Source organism: Podarcis bocagei (genome assembly GCF_964188305.1).
Source record: "Podarcis bocagei genome assembly, chromosome: 9".
Lineage (NCBI taxonomy): Eukaryota > Metazoa > Chordata > Lepidosauria > Squamata > Lacertidae > Podarcis > Podarcis bocagei.
In genome coordinates this window covers 58,296,497-58,312,953 of record NC_138134.1, presented here as the reverse complement: position 1 = coordinate 58,312,953, position 16,457 = coordinate 58,296,497, and the positions used below count along the sequence as shown (strand labels likewise).

Sequence of the window (16,457 nt, the reverse complement as noted above, 5' to 3'; positions counted from 1 at the left end):
TACGGCAGTAGTGAAGAACCTCCAGCCTTATTGGGCCACCCCTTACTGGGGGTGCTAAGCCACCCAGTTTAGCCTGCTAGGCAGTTCTGAGTAGCCACATGACATTAGACATGGCAACCACAGTTGTCACAGAACACACAGCTTAGTGTGTACATGCCCAAGTGTTCCTTTGCTGGTGGGCTTCCTGTTTAAATCTGGCACTGAACACAATCCCACTGCTTTCAGCAAGGATTGGATGCATCTGATGTCATATGATGCAAAGTGATTGACAGGCGGCTGTCTCCACTCATTTGTTAGATGGAAGCTTGGCAAGTTTTTGATCCAGCCTGCTGGTTGAAGGTGGTTCTCCACCCTGCCATGCCCATGCCCTAGGATGGATTAGAGCTAAAATGCTGATAAACACACAAACTGGTGCAAAGCAATATAAATAGGGAAGTATTTAATAATCCATACAGGTCACAGCAGTATAAGTTAATAGTCAAAACGTGCCAAGCAGGAAATGTGCTGCTTTCTAAGTGATAAGGAAGGGGGATCTCCCAATTTTAAAGCTTCCCAGAGCTGTAAGGTATCTAGAATGGAACTACAGACATAAAAGGCCCATTGTGAAAGAGTGAAGTGACTGGGTAAGTATAAGAAAGGTCAACACCATACTGTTTCATATAAATTTCAGTTTCCCTCTACAGGGATAGGGTCGCCTGTACAGTTACATTTCCCCAATACTATTTGCTAAGCTGTAAAGGAGGAGGAATGTGCCATTGCTTAAAAAAAAAATTATCCCAGCACCACCTTATCAGAAAATCCCATCTACTGTAAATTCCGACAGTATATAGCAAGTGCTTTTTGACAGCTTACATCCAAGCAACTTTATAAATGTTAAATAGTATTAAAATCAACCCAACCCATTTCAAAGTGAACAAATACAGTGGGAAAAGCTTCAAAGCTGACATTTTCCGTTGCCAGCACTTTCATCCATCGTCAGCCCAGATTCCTGTAGCCTTTGAATTTTTTAAAAAATGAAACATTTCCAGGAGAAAAGACTCATCCAGCATTTGTGCTCGGCTGCGATCAAACCCCCAAATGGGCTGAATTTCCATTTGTAAAGTACATCGTATTTACTGAGGTGGCTTCATTTAGAGGGGCTCCTCAGAATAAAATAAAAAGCATCAATACAGTCATAAACCGTGCCTATGTTTTGGCTAACTTTCGATGCTTGTTAGATACGCACCACATTGCTGCTCTGCTTCTGTGGGAATTTGCCAATGTAAGCAAAGTTCATTCAGACAAGTCAATCACAAAAACACAGCATGGGTGAAAATTTAAAAAGTCCCAACTTCCTGTTGTGTGAATTGGCCAAGAGAATGTTGGGATGCTCACGGAAAACAAAGTAGAAACTTTTTACCCATGGCTTCCTACCAGCATGTGATTGCTGCAGAATTTTTCAGTTGATCAGCAGCAGTTTCGTATTAGATTACTACCAGAAAAGCCAGCACTACTTTCCCCGGCGAAGCTTGAAAGAGATGGTGCAAGTGGTTTGAGACAACTGCTACTGCCCTCCTGGACAGAAATAGATGGGCACCGCACCAACCTTTTACTCAGTAGAAACAAATCTATTACAGTGGTGCCTCGCAAGACGAAAAGAATCCGTTCCGTGATTCTCTTCGTCTAGCGGTTTTTTCGTCTTGCGAAGCAAGCCCATTGACGGATTAGAGGATTAGCGCTATTAGCGGCTTTTAGCGGCTTATCTGCTGATCGGATCAGCTGATAAGCGGCTTAGCGGCTTAGAAAAAGGGGGGGGAGGAAAAAACCCCGCAGCAACTCGCAAGACATTTTCGTCTTGCGAAGCAAGTCCATAGGAGATTCGTTTTGCGAAGCACCTCCAAAACGGAAAACTCTTTCGTCTAGCGAGTTTTCCGTCTTGCGAGGCATTCGTCTTGCGGGGCACCACTGTACTATCATTTCCCCCTCAGTATGGAAGACACACACAAAAAAGCCAACAGCACCCATTTAATGCCCGCTGACATATATTTTGTGGACAGAATGATAGCTCTGCTCCTGAACTAATGTGCATTTTTACACATGTAGGGAGAGATCTGGCGGTGAATGTCACATCCGTAGGGCTGTGCCTGATTTCACAATTTCATTAAAGGTAAAGGGACCCCTGACCATTAGGTCCAGTCGTGACCGACTCTGGGGTTGTGGTGCTCATCTTGCTTTATTGGCCGAGGGAGCCGGCGTACAGCTTCCGGGTCATGTGACTAGCATGACTAAGCTGCTTCTGGTGAACCAGAGCAGCTCACGGAAACGTCGTTTACCTTCCCGCCAGAGCGGTACCTATTTATCTACTTGCACTTTGACGTGCTTCTGAACTGCTAGGTTGGCAGGAACAGGGACCAAGAACGGGAGTTCACCCCATCACGGGGATTCAAACTGCCGACCTTCTGATCGGCAAGTCCTAGGCTCTGTGGTTTAACCCCCAGCGCCATATGTAGGGAGAGATCTGGTGGTGAACGTCACATCCGTAGGGCTGTGCCTGATTTCACAATTTCATTACTACCACGCCAAAGTACAGCAAGAAGAAGAGGAGTTTGGATTTGATATCCTGCTTTATCACTACCCTAAGGAGTCTCAAAGTGGCTAACATTCTCCTTTCCCTTCCTCCCCCACAACAAACACTCTGTGAGGTGAGAGGGGCTGAGAGACTTCAAAGAAGTGTGACTAGCCCAAGGTCACCCAACAGCTGCATGTGGAGGAGCGGGGAATCAAACTGCTCTTAACCACTACACCACACTACACACAATTGGTTTGGGTTGGTGAGAATTTAGGTTCCTGGGAATCTCAGCTTTAAAAATAAAGGTGATAGAGACAGTGGAGGGAAAGAGCTTACGGTCAATTTCTCAGCCACAGGGAGAGTTTAGTTTTGCAACCAGAAAGATAGATGTGACTATCAGTGATTCAAACTCCACCCCCCACCCCAGCTTCTCAGAGGTCCGATGGAAGAGAGGGACTTTCCTACGGTGGCAGCAGTTATGGAATGTCATCCCCAGAAAAGCTCACCTGGTGTCCTTCTGACAAAGACCTTTTTAGCTTCCCAGATATTTTCAATTCATTTGTTACACAGTTTGGTGGCAATGGTTTTACCTTTAAAATTGTGATCGTATATTTGCTAGTTTGTAATTATGCATACAAATTGTAGTTTGCCACCCAGAAACCGTTCACCTACTTGGTAGTTCACAAATGCTGTAAAATTATAAAGCTTTTAAGCCACACATGTATCCCTTCAGTCATAAACTTATCTAAAAGGGAGATTTAGAGGAATAAAAAAAAATCCAGGAAATTAGGAAAAGGTACCGTATATAGGTGGTATCAACAGTGTGGCTGATCAGCATGATACACAGCAAAAAAGATCTGGATTTTGTGCAGCTTAACCCTGGAGATTGGCTGAAGTTATTTAAAACGGTAACTTCTGTCTTCACCATAGCTTTCTAGCCACTGTAGTTGCAATACTAAGCTTTAATAGATGAAGAAAATGCTTGATGAAGTCACAGAAAGAAGATTGATAAGATTTTCATTAGCCAGAGAGAACAGGCTTTCCTCCTGCATTGCTCTTTGTCATTCCTTGCTTAGATTATTATGGGTATCATGGTATTCACTTTCTTGCTGGAGGATTTTTATTACCCCAATAATCCATGTCTGGGCACAGTGCTATTCCACTCTGTAGGGCTGATTATCCAGATCAGTTTCAGTTGGGCTTTAGACTTCATTATTGCCTTGGGCTGTCCAGTGGATATCCAATGATTATAGAACATTGGAACTACAGCCCTGCTCATTCTTGGGGACTTTTCAGTGATTTTGATACCATTGACCAGAGGTGGTTAAGGTGGTGCCCTTACAATTTTGTTAGACTACAATTCCCATCAACTTGAGATGGTCAAGGATGATGGAAGTTGTAGTCCAACATTGGCGACTCTTGCCACTGACAACAGTAAACTTCAAAATAAGTCGTCTGGGTTGGAAGCTAGGCACATGATCTTACTGTTGGAAAATTCCATTCCACCTTAAGCAGCAGACATGGGATTGTTACATGTCACATGTCTGTTTACATACCAGCACAGTTTGCTGCGAACCTCCATTGTGTATAGCTGTTGTTTTTTACTCTCTCTCTGAGGAGACGAAGGAGAGACATGTTTTCTTTGTCCTGATTTATGCTTAATAAATCTGTAGCTTGTTCATATGTTTCCACAAGCCTCACGCCACTTCTGTTTGCCCAGTATACTCTGCTGATATAGTGTGCTCAGGCTTCGAAGGCTGAGTCGCTGATTTACGTCGCACCAGAGATTGGGGGATTGTCACAGCTGGAAGGGCATGATCCAACTGGGGGCTAGCCAGCTGGCTTCCTGACCCCCGAAGGATGCCAACACTTACCATGGCTCTGTTCGTACTTGGACACCCAATTTAGAAAGTGGTACCTGGTGGCTACGGCTCAGATGTTCAGCATTTACGCTAAGGAGCTGTCACAGGATTCCTTCATGTAGCCTATGGTTTTTAACATCTACACAAAACTGAGTGAGCTCATCCGGCAATTTGGAGTGAGGCATCATCAATATGCAGGCAGTCCTCTTTTTCATCCAATTCAAGTGTTGAACTGGCATAACGGTTCAGTAAGACTGGATGAGAGTCAATAAACTGTATTCTAACAAGTTGAGAGATGCCATTAGGATCAGATTTACAATTGTGTAGTATTCCTGGTTTGAACTTTCTCATTTGATTGGCCTCTATGGCTCAGTATGGCTTTCTCCAACTTCAGCCAATGCACAAACTGCAATCTCTTCTGGAGCCACAGCCATGCCATGTTGTTGTGGATCATCAATTTCACCGAGTAAAATGTTTTGTGTGGGGCTGCCTTTTTCTGGAAACTGCACAAAACAGCCAACTGGAGCCAAGCATTGGGAGGGAGGAATGGAAGGGGAGAAAGAGAAAGCGAGGGGCAGGCTGAGATTCCATACAATCTATCCTGAACAGCTTGAAGCAGTGCTGGCTGATGTTCAACCAGGACTAGTAGAGCAGAAGGCAGGAGGGCCAATAGAAGGGAGATGGAGCCAATAGCCACTACAGCTTTCCTGCTGAGTTCTACAAGGGAAATATGGAAACTAAGGAAGAGGAAGCTGACAGCTGTAAGAAGTCAGACAAGTGAGGGCTGGCTGGGAGCAGACTGAGGTTAGTGGGACAGCACCCCATTCACCCTAATGGATCACTTCAAGGTACCACTGCCTTGAAGGAACAGAAGGTCTGGTTAAAAGAGTTCCATTATGTTATTGAAAAGCACATGCCTGAAAAATCTTGACATCACAGTCATCTGTTTAGATGTTGTGGAGTTATTGGTTACCTTCCAATGACACCAAGTTGGCCTGGGGGAACTTCTGGAGAGAAGAGAGCAGAGAAAGCGAAACTGGCATTGCTTTTCACCTGTTCACAACAGGCAGCTGCAAGTATGATCGTTTTCTTCCTTGTGTGCTTTCCCATAAAGCAGTAGATAAAAGAATTTAGCTTGCCTAAATTTAACTGTGTAAATTTGTGGGAATGGGCAGCTAGGCAATACTGCCATTAGATATAAACTGTTAATTCAGTGTTCAAAATTATCCAGCCCTTTCCTCAATTAATTTCTACAATGACTGGCCCAAGGTCTCTCAGTGAGCTTCATGACTGAGTGCGGATTTGAACCCTGATCTTTCAGGTCCTATTCCGACACTCTAACCACTACACCACACCGGCTTCCTAGAGTAATTCTGCTAAGGGGCAGCTATATTAAGTAGATAAATAAATACAGGGAAAGAAAAATGTCGCTTAGAGAAGGATCTGAAGTATTTCCCTTGAAGCTTAAATTTGTTTTATTCTGGGTTGTTTTAATTTATGTTTTAATGTGTGGTAAACTGCTTTTAGATTTTTTTTCTTTAAAATATAAAGCAGAATAGAGATGAAATTAATAATAATAAACCTCACTGCAAAAAAGGCACCTAGACATTCTGTTGTGGCGACCGCAACCTAGGTTTAAGGCACCATTTGGCGATTAGCTTATATATCAGATTTCCTAGCACTGTGTTAATTGCAAGAGGGGCTACTGTTGCAGGAAAAACAAAAAAGTCTTGTGGAACTAGAGCACATTTGTTGTGGCATAAGCTTTTGTGAACTAGAGTCCACTAAGATTTTTCAAAGTTGGCAGGTAATATATTCACACACATGGGTGTCTGGGGGAGCAACTGGGAGGGCAAAACAAATTCAGAAGGCAACTGCAACAAACCCCACTGACAGTGCATGAACCTTAAGCATTGTGCAAAATGTACAGCGAGTATTCCCAAAGCAATGTGGATAAAAACACAAACACTCAGACACTGAAGTTAATAAACACCTGTCATACCTATCTTGTGGGGAACATTCTCTGCCCGCCCACCCACCCATTTTAATTTACATAGGAGCCATGGTGGCAAGAGGCTGTCTGTGCAATGCATAAACAAGATCTCCTGCCCCCCCCCCAAAAAAATGGTTATGTTTGGGCTGGGGCTGGAGACAACAGCAGCTTGGGGGAATTCTGTGCCAGAATCAGAGTTCGGTGGCAAGCACATATTGTCTCCCAAGTTCAACCCCCAACATCTCCATTATGAAAAAAAGGATCAGGTAGTAGGGGGTGGAAAGATCTGCACCTGAAGCCTTGGAGAGCAAGTGCCAGGCCAGATGAAAAAATCACTGGACTTGGTATATAAGGTAGCTTTTTTACACTTCATTCATGTGAAGTCTTACTCTTTCGCTGAAATGTTTCTCACAAGCAATAATGTGGAACAGGTAGGCAGTAATAGTTTTTTGCGTGGTTTTGGAGCTCTTGAGAAACACATTATGAAGGTGTGGGAATTCTAGCAAACAATTCCCCCCACCTATATCCAGCACTGCAGCACTGCTATTATAAGCATGTTTGATCCTTGCAACACATCCTGCTAGATCTGTAGGGACAGAGCCCATACTAGCATGAAATTGTACCAACAGAAATATCTACTTACTTACGTTTAAACCCTGCTTTCCTTCTGTCATGGAATCCAAAGCGGCAGACTTGTGGTTCCCACGCAGCCGTCCAACCAAGAACCACAGAGCAGACCAGACCCAGACCCACTTAGCTTCAGCAAAGTGGTGGTCTCATGTGCCTTCGGATCAGAGTTCTCAAATGGGAGTTCGTCTTGGCAGTTATATCTGCAATTCTAAGTGTCTGCTTCGATGCAATCTTCTCTTAAGCTGGAAGTATTATTACTACCCACTCTTCACCACAAGGTCCCAGAACCAGTCACAACAACGCAGAAGACAACATGAAAATAGTTCAAAACAAATTACACTCTACAGTAGGCCCGAAAAATGTATTCTCAAAAATGTCAAAGGTCAGGTGCACCTCCAGCAAACAACAAAAGCTGCATAATGAAGGTGCCAGACACAGCTCTGAGGGGCGGGAATTCCTTAATTTTGGGGTTGCCATAAAGAATACTCTCTCCCGGACCACAACCACCCTTTGAGCTTCTGACCCTCATGACCAAGAGGGCTCCCCCTGCTGATCTTAACACCTGTAAGGAAGGTGGTCTTTCAGGTATTTGAGGCCTAAGTCATTTAGGGCTTTAAACACTAGTGTTCATGTTTATGTTCATGTTGTCAACTGCCCTGAAATCTGCGGGTGAAGGGCAGTATACTACTAATAATAATTCTAATAATAGTGTGGGTTTCTTGAATTGAGTTCAGAAATGAACTGGCAACCACTGCAGTTGTTTCAAAACAGGGGTTATCTGAGTTTTAAATGGAAGCCCAGCCAGTATGGCCATTGCATTTTGGACCAATTGAAGTTTCTGAGTCATCTTCAAGGGCAGCCCCACAAAGAGCGCATTGCAATAATCCAATCGGAAAGCTACCACAGCATGGAGTACTATGGTGAAGTCTTCTGTTCAAAATGAGTTGTAGTTGGAAAAACCAGACATAGCAATAAAAGGGAACTTCTAGCCTCAGAGGCCACCTGACCTGGAAGCCGCCGCCACCCCTTACCCAAAAGCTACAAGCCTGCTCCTTCCAGGAGAGTTCAATCCCATCCAGGACAGACAGCCTCCTCACCTCCAGGACTTGAGAACTTGGAAAAGATAACACCTCCATCTTTTCAGGATTCAGCTTCAGTTTATTGGCTCACAGCCAGCCCATCACCTAATACCTCAATCACCTCTCCCAATTCAAATGGTACAGAGAGACAGAGCTGGGCGTCTTCCACATATTAGTCACACCTCACTCCAAATACCTAAACAACAGCCCTCAGTGGCTTCCCAACTGATTTGAAATAGTTTGGGAGACAAGTTCAAACTCTGCAAGACATCACAGGACAACTCCCATGGCCCAACAGTAGCCTCTCATGGCTATTTTCTGGAAAATGCCCTGGAGGTAGAAGCAGAACCACTATGACACAAGCCCCACTTCCCTTAGATGTTCCAGGAAGATACCATGAGAAAGCAGAATGACCTTTGATGTTCATTTGCATGCTATGACCCAGAATCCATTTCTAAGTCACAGCTACTTCAGTGCTTAAAGGTAAAGGGACCCCTGACTTGTTAAGTCCAGTCGCAAACGACTCTGGGGTTGCGGCGCTCATCTCGCTTTACTGGCCGAGGGAGCCGGCGTTTGTCCGCAGACAGCATCCAGGTCATGTGGCCAGCATGACTAAGCCGCTTCTGGCAAACCAGAGCAGCGCACGGAAACACCATTTACCTTCCCGCCAGAGTGGTACCTATTTATCTACTTGCACTTTGACGTGCTTTTGAACTGCTAGGTTGGCAGGAGCTTGGACTGAGCAACGGGAACTCACCCTGTCGCAGGGATTTGAACCGCCAACCTTCTGATCAGCAAGCCCTAGGCTCTGTGGTTTAAACCACAGTGCCACCCGCGTCCCTCAGTGCTTACACTAGACTAAAGTACTGCCCCTTTCCTACTGCTCAGTCAGTAAGGTTAGTAATAAATGAGCAAGTCTTTGCTTCTTTCCTGTTTTAATGACCACAATCCAGGAGCAAACAGAATTAAAGAGCATGATATCCAGTTCACAGTCCCATCCTTGTGCTGTTCAATGCAAAATGAAACTAATGGAATGTAACTGGTTACTTAAAAAGGTTTGCCTTGTTTGATTTTGAAACCAAAGAATCTCACACAGGAAGTGGTTTGCTCAGTTAGTTTCCCAAAAGAGCATTTCACAACAATCAAAAGGTAGCCGAGGGAGAGTTAAGAGCTGCAAGCTGATGCAGTGGAAACTTATCACCCAATTCAGTATCATGACAGGATTCTCTCCCTGTCAAGGTCCTTTCACACATTACACAACAGAGTTGGCTACCAAGTGTACATACAATTGGAAACCACATGCAACCTGTGTAATACCTATATTGCCAAACTCCTGGCATCATATTCACATTTCATAGATTTTGGGTTGTACCCAACGATGCGCTACTGAAAGTAATGAACCCAAGTTAGTTGCGTCTGTTAACTTCAGTGGGTTTACTCTGAGTAGGGCTAGCACTGGCTACAACCCTTTAAGTTTCAACTTAAATATTTCGTTTCTTAAAAAAGAAAAAAGAAAAAAGAAAATGCAATGTGTAAAGGGGCCCCAAACCATACATTTGAACGTAGGGCTGCATAGCAGACTCTGGTTCTACAACAGAGAAGTCCTATTCAGGCTTTCCAAATATGAAACACAAGAAGGGGAGGGTGTGCACCAGCACACAAACTCCTCCCATTGCCTCAAAGCCACCTACCCCCCGCATATTCATGGGCAACTTTCTGCAACAGGGAAGCCTCCTCTATTCATTCAAGCTGTCACACATTTTGGAATCCTGTAAAATCGGACAGGGAGCCTTCACATGTACAAGTGGGTTCTCTTGTGGAAACAGATACCCTTGAAAACATGGAGGCCAATGAGGATGGAGGGGGACCCAGCACATTCAAGCACGTGCTCCTCTCCTCGTATGTTTAAGCCACATTCTGAATACTGGGATATGACTATAGTCAGCCAGTAAAACTTTGCTTTTCTGGCAGAGGAACTATGGGTTGTATCCAAAGCATCTGCTTGCACAACAATCTGCACAACCCTCTGAATCAAGATTTGGGGAGGCTGCAGGATGCACACACGGAAAGGAGGAGTTTCAGGGTAAATCCTTGTTCTAACAGAACAAATGATTTGAATATCACTCTAGATTTCTTTTATCTCTCTCTCTTCTCATACCCTGCCAGGAGCAACACTCCTACTCTCCACGCTGAACCAGCTACAGATTACCTTGATCTCCTTGACTACAGTGGGACAGAGTGACCAGGATGACTAAATAAGGCATCCCATGCCAGAACAGTTGAATAACATAATCCAGGTACTTTATGCAAGTGAGCTAAACAACATACCATAGGAAAAAGAAAGCTAGCAAAGGAACCACCCTAAGAATGAGTCACTCACAGTGACTGAAGGGAAAACTCCTTCCTGTCCCTAAATATGAATAAAGATCCATTCACAGGCTGCTTATGAAACTTTGGATAGGCCTCAGTCTGAACTCAATTTACTCACAAGCTTTTTATGGTGTACAGAAGAAAGGATAAACCAAACTTTCAGAGCTGCTTCAGTTCTTATAGAGATTCTAACAGCGGGAGACTGATGTATCCTTGCTCTTGTATTTCCATAGAACTTCCAAAACAGAAACCAAAGTCCATCTACAATGGGATGTGTGAGTTATACATTCCTCTAGAACTTACAAATTTCACCAGGCTTTCCCCACTTCAGATACAATGGCACCCAAAACATTCATCATCCACTGAATCATCATTTCCATTGCTGTGTAATGTTCAAAACCACTCTTCTCAAGCGAAGGCAATAAAACTTTATAACTCTATGGCAGAACCAAATTTACCCAAGCTGAATTCCCCCACTATTTTGGGAGGAAATTCAAAAAACAGCTATGTTAATTGGGGGGGGGGCTGGTGGCACACTAAATAAAAATCAAATTCCATCTATTATAGAGCAAGCAATAAGCTGCTTAATGGGCCAGCCACATGGGCGGAGTATAAATATTATTATTATTATTATTTTATTATTATTAGTCTTTTGGTGCAACTTCAGAAAGCTACAAAGATTGCTTGCAACTTTCATCTGAGATCTATAGAATCATTTCACTCAATTGTTCCTTTACTCACAGGCCACAATTTAACCCCAGCAAAGGAAATTTAATTCTTACTGATTTTGAAATAGTTGATATTACTGGGATTTAATTGGACTTAAGTTTGCCTGGATCTTGCCCCTAGTCACCTAAATAGCTTCCTTCTCTCTGATTTACAGAGTGCAATCATTTCCATTTCTCACTCTCCATTTTATGAAGCCAGAGGTTCAAGTCTTCTAAAGTAGCAGGTGGTGTGGTTTTTTAAAAAAGTCAAATGCAAATCACAGATACAAGCTGTTTTCAAAGTCATTAGTGTTCACTCTGTATTCTACAAGTAAAAAACGAACAGAGTCAATAGTTCCTGCACTGCTTATTTCACCAGTGCTTTTGTTCCCCGATAAAACACATTGTCCTTAAACAGTGGTATTCCATAGCAGCCGCCAAACATTTCCTTTAACCATTTGCCATTTTCAAGCAATGTGCATAAAGACACAGAGGTGAGCTGGAAGTAGTTCACATACCAAATATTCAGTGCCTAAATTTGGTTCGAAGGTTACCAGGTTTCTGCTGGAAAACCTGAACTGGATTTTAACAGCTAGCCTCAGTAACAGAGCATGTTAAGTAGTAATAGAATGCCTCTGAAGATGTGCCGAAGTTCTTTATAATCCCACTCAGTGGATACCTGAGTTCACAACACTTTAGAATGAAGGACCAGGGCTCCCCAGCCATGCAGTGTCTCTTCAGAATTCAAATGCCATCTTGTAGGAGGAAGCAATAAACTAATGTGTACAGATGGTTCGTTTGTTTTTAAACTCACTTTCTAAACAGAATTTGTTTATGCCACTAATTCAAGACTGCAATGCAACTTCAGATATGCATATGAAGGAGGCTCTTCCTTGCTATGGAAGGCCATTTCCCCTTAAATCAGTTCTGGCGTGCAATTTTCTTTCCAGTGGACATTTTAAACGTTGCAGGTTTTCAGGTCCATCTTTACTCCCCCCCCCCCCGACGAAGTGCATGATCCGATTAAATTATGAAGATCAAAGACAGAAATTGGATTGTGCTTGAATAAAAAGGTGGATAGAGATGGGTTTGCATTTTGGTGTTTAATTCACACAGAAATAGTCTGTGTAGAAAATAGAAAATGCTGGCGTGTTAAATAGTCCCTTCATTGTCCTCTCCTAAAAAGTCAATGCTATAGTAGTAGTAAAAGAAAAATCAGACAGACACTACAATAAATATTAGCGCTAATCCCTGATCAGTTGAAATCAAGACTACAGAGCTCATTTTAGGCCACCACACTAGATATCACACACCCTTAATAATTATCAGTGCTCTAAGCAAACTCATGCCAATATGAAATGCTTAAAAGCCAGGCAGTAGTTAGCTTTTAAGGCCAAGATCAATCAAATTAATTAGTACCTAGAGGATTGTGGCATGCCTTTTCTTTTCTTTGCAGGTAAAAGGATATAAAAGGATAAAAGGATAGCTCACTCGTGTAAGTTGCATGGTTTTGGTAATTTAGGCGTATCTAGAAAAAGGCTGTTGGACTCTGCCAAGCTACTTCTAGGAGACAGAACAATCAATTCACAGGATGAACCAAGACCTATGGAAATATCTAAAAAACTATTTGGTCAATTTTAAATGAGACTGCCATCGTAGGCAAGAGAAATTCCTGCTGCCAAGATGGTAACCCTAAGGTGTGACGTGTATGGGCACCCAAACTGATGTGACCTGTCAGTATGTTGCAGTGAAGCCTTCTAAATTCATCCCCACCCTATCCCTATGATATTGCTCAGATGACCTTTGGAAAGCTAGTGTTACTATGCAACTCCCCGTATACATGACCCTGAAATCATTAGAGTAAAGAAGGCTGAGATTGCCACAAAGAGCTTCACAACTGCTGCTTACCTATTGCTTTTAGTATTTTTGTTCATTGATCAGAGGCCTCGTCTTACACATTCAGGTAATAGTAAGGATGCAACAGGCACAGAATACCATTTTTAATATACTGCCCCTATGTAAAGGCTTGCCTGCAAATAAGACTAGAACTCGGGTTCTAAACCAGCTAGCTCCCTTCATGCCAACTTTCCATTTCTAGAGGTGACTGAAAAAATAATTATTAGGGGAGCAATAAAAAATGCTATGACCACCTGCAGTGTGAAGCAGTTGTCCATCCTACCTTAGTCTCTTCAATGCAGACCAGGAGAAAATGTGCCTACACAACTTAAGCCCATAATACTAACAGAAATCGGAACCACCATTCCTTTTGCCATAGGAGCTGTAGCAGAACAGCTACTTGGTACTGCTAATGGAAGCTGAGGAATGATCTTGGTATAGATTCTGTGTTCTGCTACAATTAAGGCAGTTGTCAAGTGCAAAACACGTGATAGAAACAGTTGCTAGTTGCCAAACATGCAAATCAGACTTGGAACATCAAAAGTTCATCTAGTTCAACCCTTTGCCAAAGCAAGAATTCCACTGCTGTGGTATACCTGCTAATCAACAGTCAGCCTGTGTTTCAAATCGACTGGTACTATTTCCACTTCAAGAATGTCATATTACGGTGTTAAACGCTATATTTGCCTTGGAGTAAGTTCCAAGTAGCAATAGCGTTCTTGGAATGCAAGTTAAGAACTCCACATAGATAAATTCTCTGAAGACATTAGTTGGTTGGCAGAAAGACATGGCGATAGGAAGTATCAATTAGGTACATTAATGAGCTGGTTTCCTCCTGAGTGGCAAGTGGCTTTTTCCCAGGGTGTGGCCACTGTCGCATGCTGACAGCTTGTAGAAGCCACAGGTGAGAGCTGAGTCCAGGGTGAAGACCAAAGGTGGACAAACTACCCCATAAGGAGCACAACGTGCCTCTGACCATAGGTACTACCCCACCCCATTGGGTCTCAAACCCTCAGTAAGTTGGAAATGTCCCCTACATGTGAAGACAGGGTCTGGTGATCAGCAGATGAGACCAATAGGGGATCCAATGGTTAAGAGGGCGGCTTCTGCACATGCTGTGGAAGGAAATGTGGATCAGATGGGGCTCGTCAACTTGGGAAGGTAGCCTATCTAGAAAGAAAACTCCGATCCTAAACCTCCAATGCCTTGCAGCTATACTCATTCATGAGACTTCAGGAGTAAACTCCGGTAAACATTCCATTCCTTGTGGGACATCTTTAGGAGAAGAAAAGGCTAAAGAGTAAACCCTATACAAATCTGGGAGTTGAGTCCCTAAGGCGGTTGGACAGCGTGTTGTACGCCTCCTTCCAGCAACTCCTGCAGCCAAGCTGGTGCTGAACGTATCGCTCTGATTTCCTTTGGACCACATCTGCAAGGATGAGAGGGAGTCCTGTCTTTGGGCAGCTGAGACATATACACTGCCCAGGGTTGCGCCCCAGAGAGTTCACTACGCAGGTTGACTTCATCCCCAGAGGTGCACTCCATTGTCTCTTGAGAAAGATGGATGACAACAACAGGGTGGCAGGAGTGCAGTCAACCACTTGAAAGTTGAACCAATAAATAATTCTAAGTGCAATGTTATCATATGAAGCTGAAACAGTGTTAAGGAAACACCTAATGTTCATCAGTAAATTCATGTCTGCATATTGTAGACATTTCTTAGCTTAGTTAGCTCAGTGCTATTTTGGAGAAAAACACCCATCCTCAACTTGGTCCCATCTTTCTATTCTTGCCCTCGCCAACGTGTGCATACCACAAGCTTCAAAAGGGAAAACCACACTTTTGAAATAGACATTAAAATGCATTGCCTTGCTATGTGAACTGTGTGTGCACGTGCATATACATGCTGCCTGTATCATAAGAAAAGCTCTCAACTTCAATTAACACACATTTCAAGCTTTTGGAGCTGCAAAAGGCAAAGAAATAGAATTTAAAAGGCTCTAGGTAGGAATTTCTGAACAATATGAATTAATAGAATCATAGAGTTGTAAGGGATCACAATAAACTAGTCCAACTCTCTACAATGCAGGAATCTTCCACTTAACATGGGGCTCAAACCCCATGACCCTGAGATGTAGGAGTATCATGCTCTACCAAATGAGCTATCCCTCAGGTGATGGGCGCTGTATGACTATAGTTCTCTCAAGTTCCTCAATTCTAAGAACACTCAATTATGCAAACAGGTTTCTGTAAACTTCCCTAATTTAGCTACGTTCAAGATACAAGTTTGAATTTTGCCTGCTCAATGAAGCAGTAAATATCACAACCTACCACAGTGGAAGAAAAACTAGAACTCCGTAACAAACTATAGTAAGCAATCTAGACTGGAAATGGATGCCACCAAGCTATGACATTTGGCTACATGACTAACTTTGCCTCAGATTTATGCAGATTGTACAATTATACAAATTTCAAGTACAGTTTAGAAACCAGTCTCTTGTATATTAGCAATGCAGAATTTTAATAGTAGTAAAAAAATAGCCATGGAAAATGTGTATTGATAAGAAGTTAGTCACACATAGCTTTATACACAACTATATAATCCAGAACATGGTGTCCTCTCAACTTTACACCTCAAACCTAAATTTCATATGGAAGCTACTTGCAATGGACTTCACCTCCAGATGTGTTTAGAACCTGTCGCGCACAATGCGCCCATGCACAATCCAACTACATTTATGCACCTCTTCATAACTCCTGTTTATATCAATAGAATTAACCAAAAACTTCTCAGTGGATACCAGGGAAACTGTATGTTTAGCTTTAGCCGGATCATTCCACTTTTTTAAAAAAAGTATTTTGGCTAGCAGTCTGGGTTACAGAAACTGTTTAATGTAAAATTATCAGAGAAGCGTCCTTCAAGTACCTAGTCCTGACTGGCAAGTGAACACTCATTTGCCCTCCAAGGTGACTTTTATTACTAGCGATGGAAGCTGCTTGAAGAAGGCACAGCAATGAAGAGCTTGTCTTGAATAAGCAACCGAATGTGTAGGTTTTCATCATGTTTAAAAGTTGAAACAAACCATGGCCAAACTACATATTCCACTTTTATAAAAGTTAGTTTAACATTTATTTTACATCTAGGTTTCCACAGTTATGTGGAGACAAGGAATTAGGATGCACAGAACTATAAGCAGTGCCAGAAGTGGATCTAGAAGTCACAGAAGCACAAACTGATCATACAAGGCTAGAAAATGCTGAGCTATAGACAGGGATGGAGACAAAATCATGAGTGTAGGAAGAAGAGAAAGGGGGAAAGATACCTTATTACCAACAAGATCAAGAATGAGTGGCACAAGACAGTGCTTCTCA

At 42.8% G+C, this 16,457-nt stretch overlaps 1 long non-coding RNA gene across 1 annotated transcript; it reads right to left on the bottom strand.

The window, feature by feature from the left end:
- Positions 1–424: 424 nt before the first annotated feature.
- LOC308595346 lies at positions 425–10,975 on the bottom strand. Its single transcript, XR_014011997.1, has 2 exons — positions 1,951–10,975; positions 425–1,591 (listed from the first exon to the last, which is right to left on the bottom strand). It is a non-coding gene; the product is annotated as an uncharacterized lncRNA (long non-coding RNA).
- Between the last annotated feature and the right edge of the window lie 5,482 nt (positions 10,976–16,457).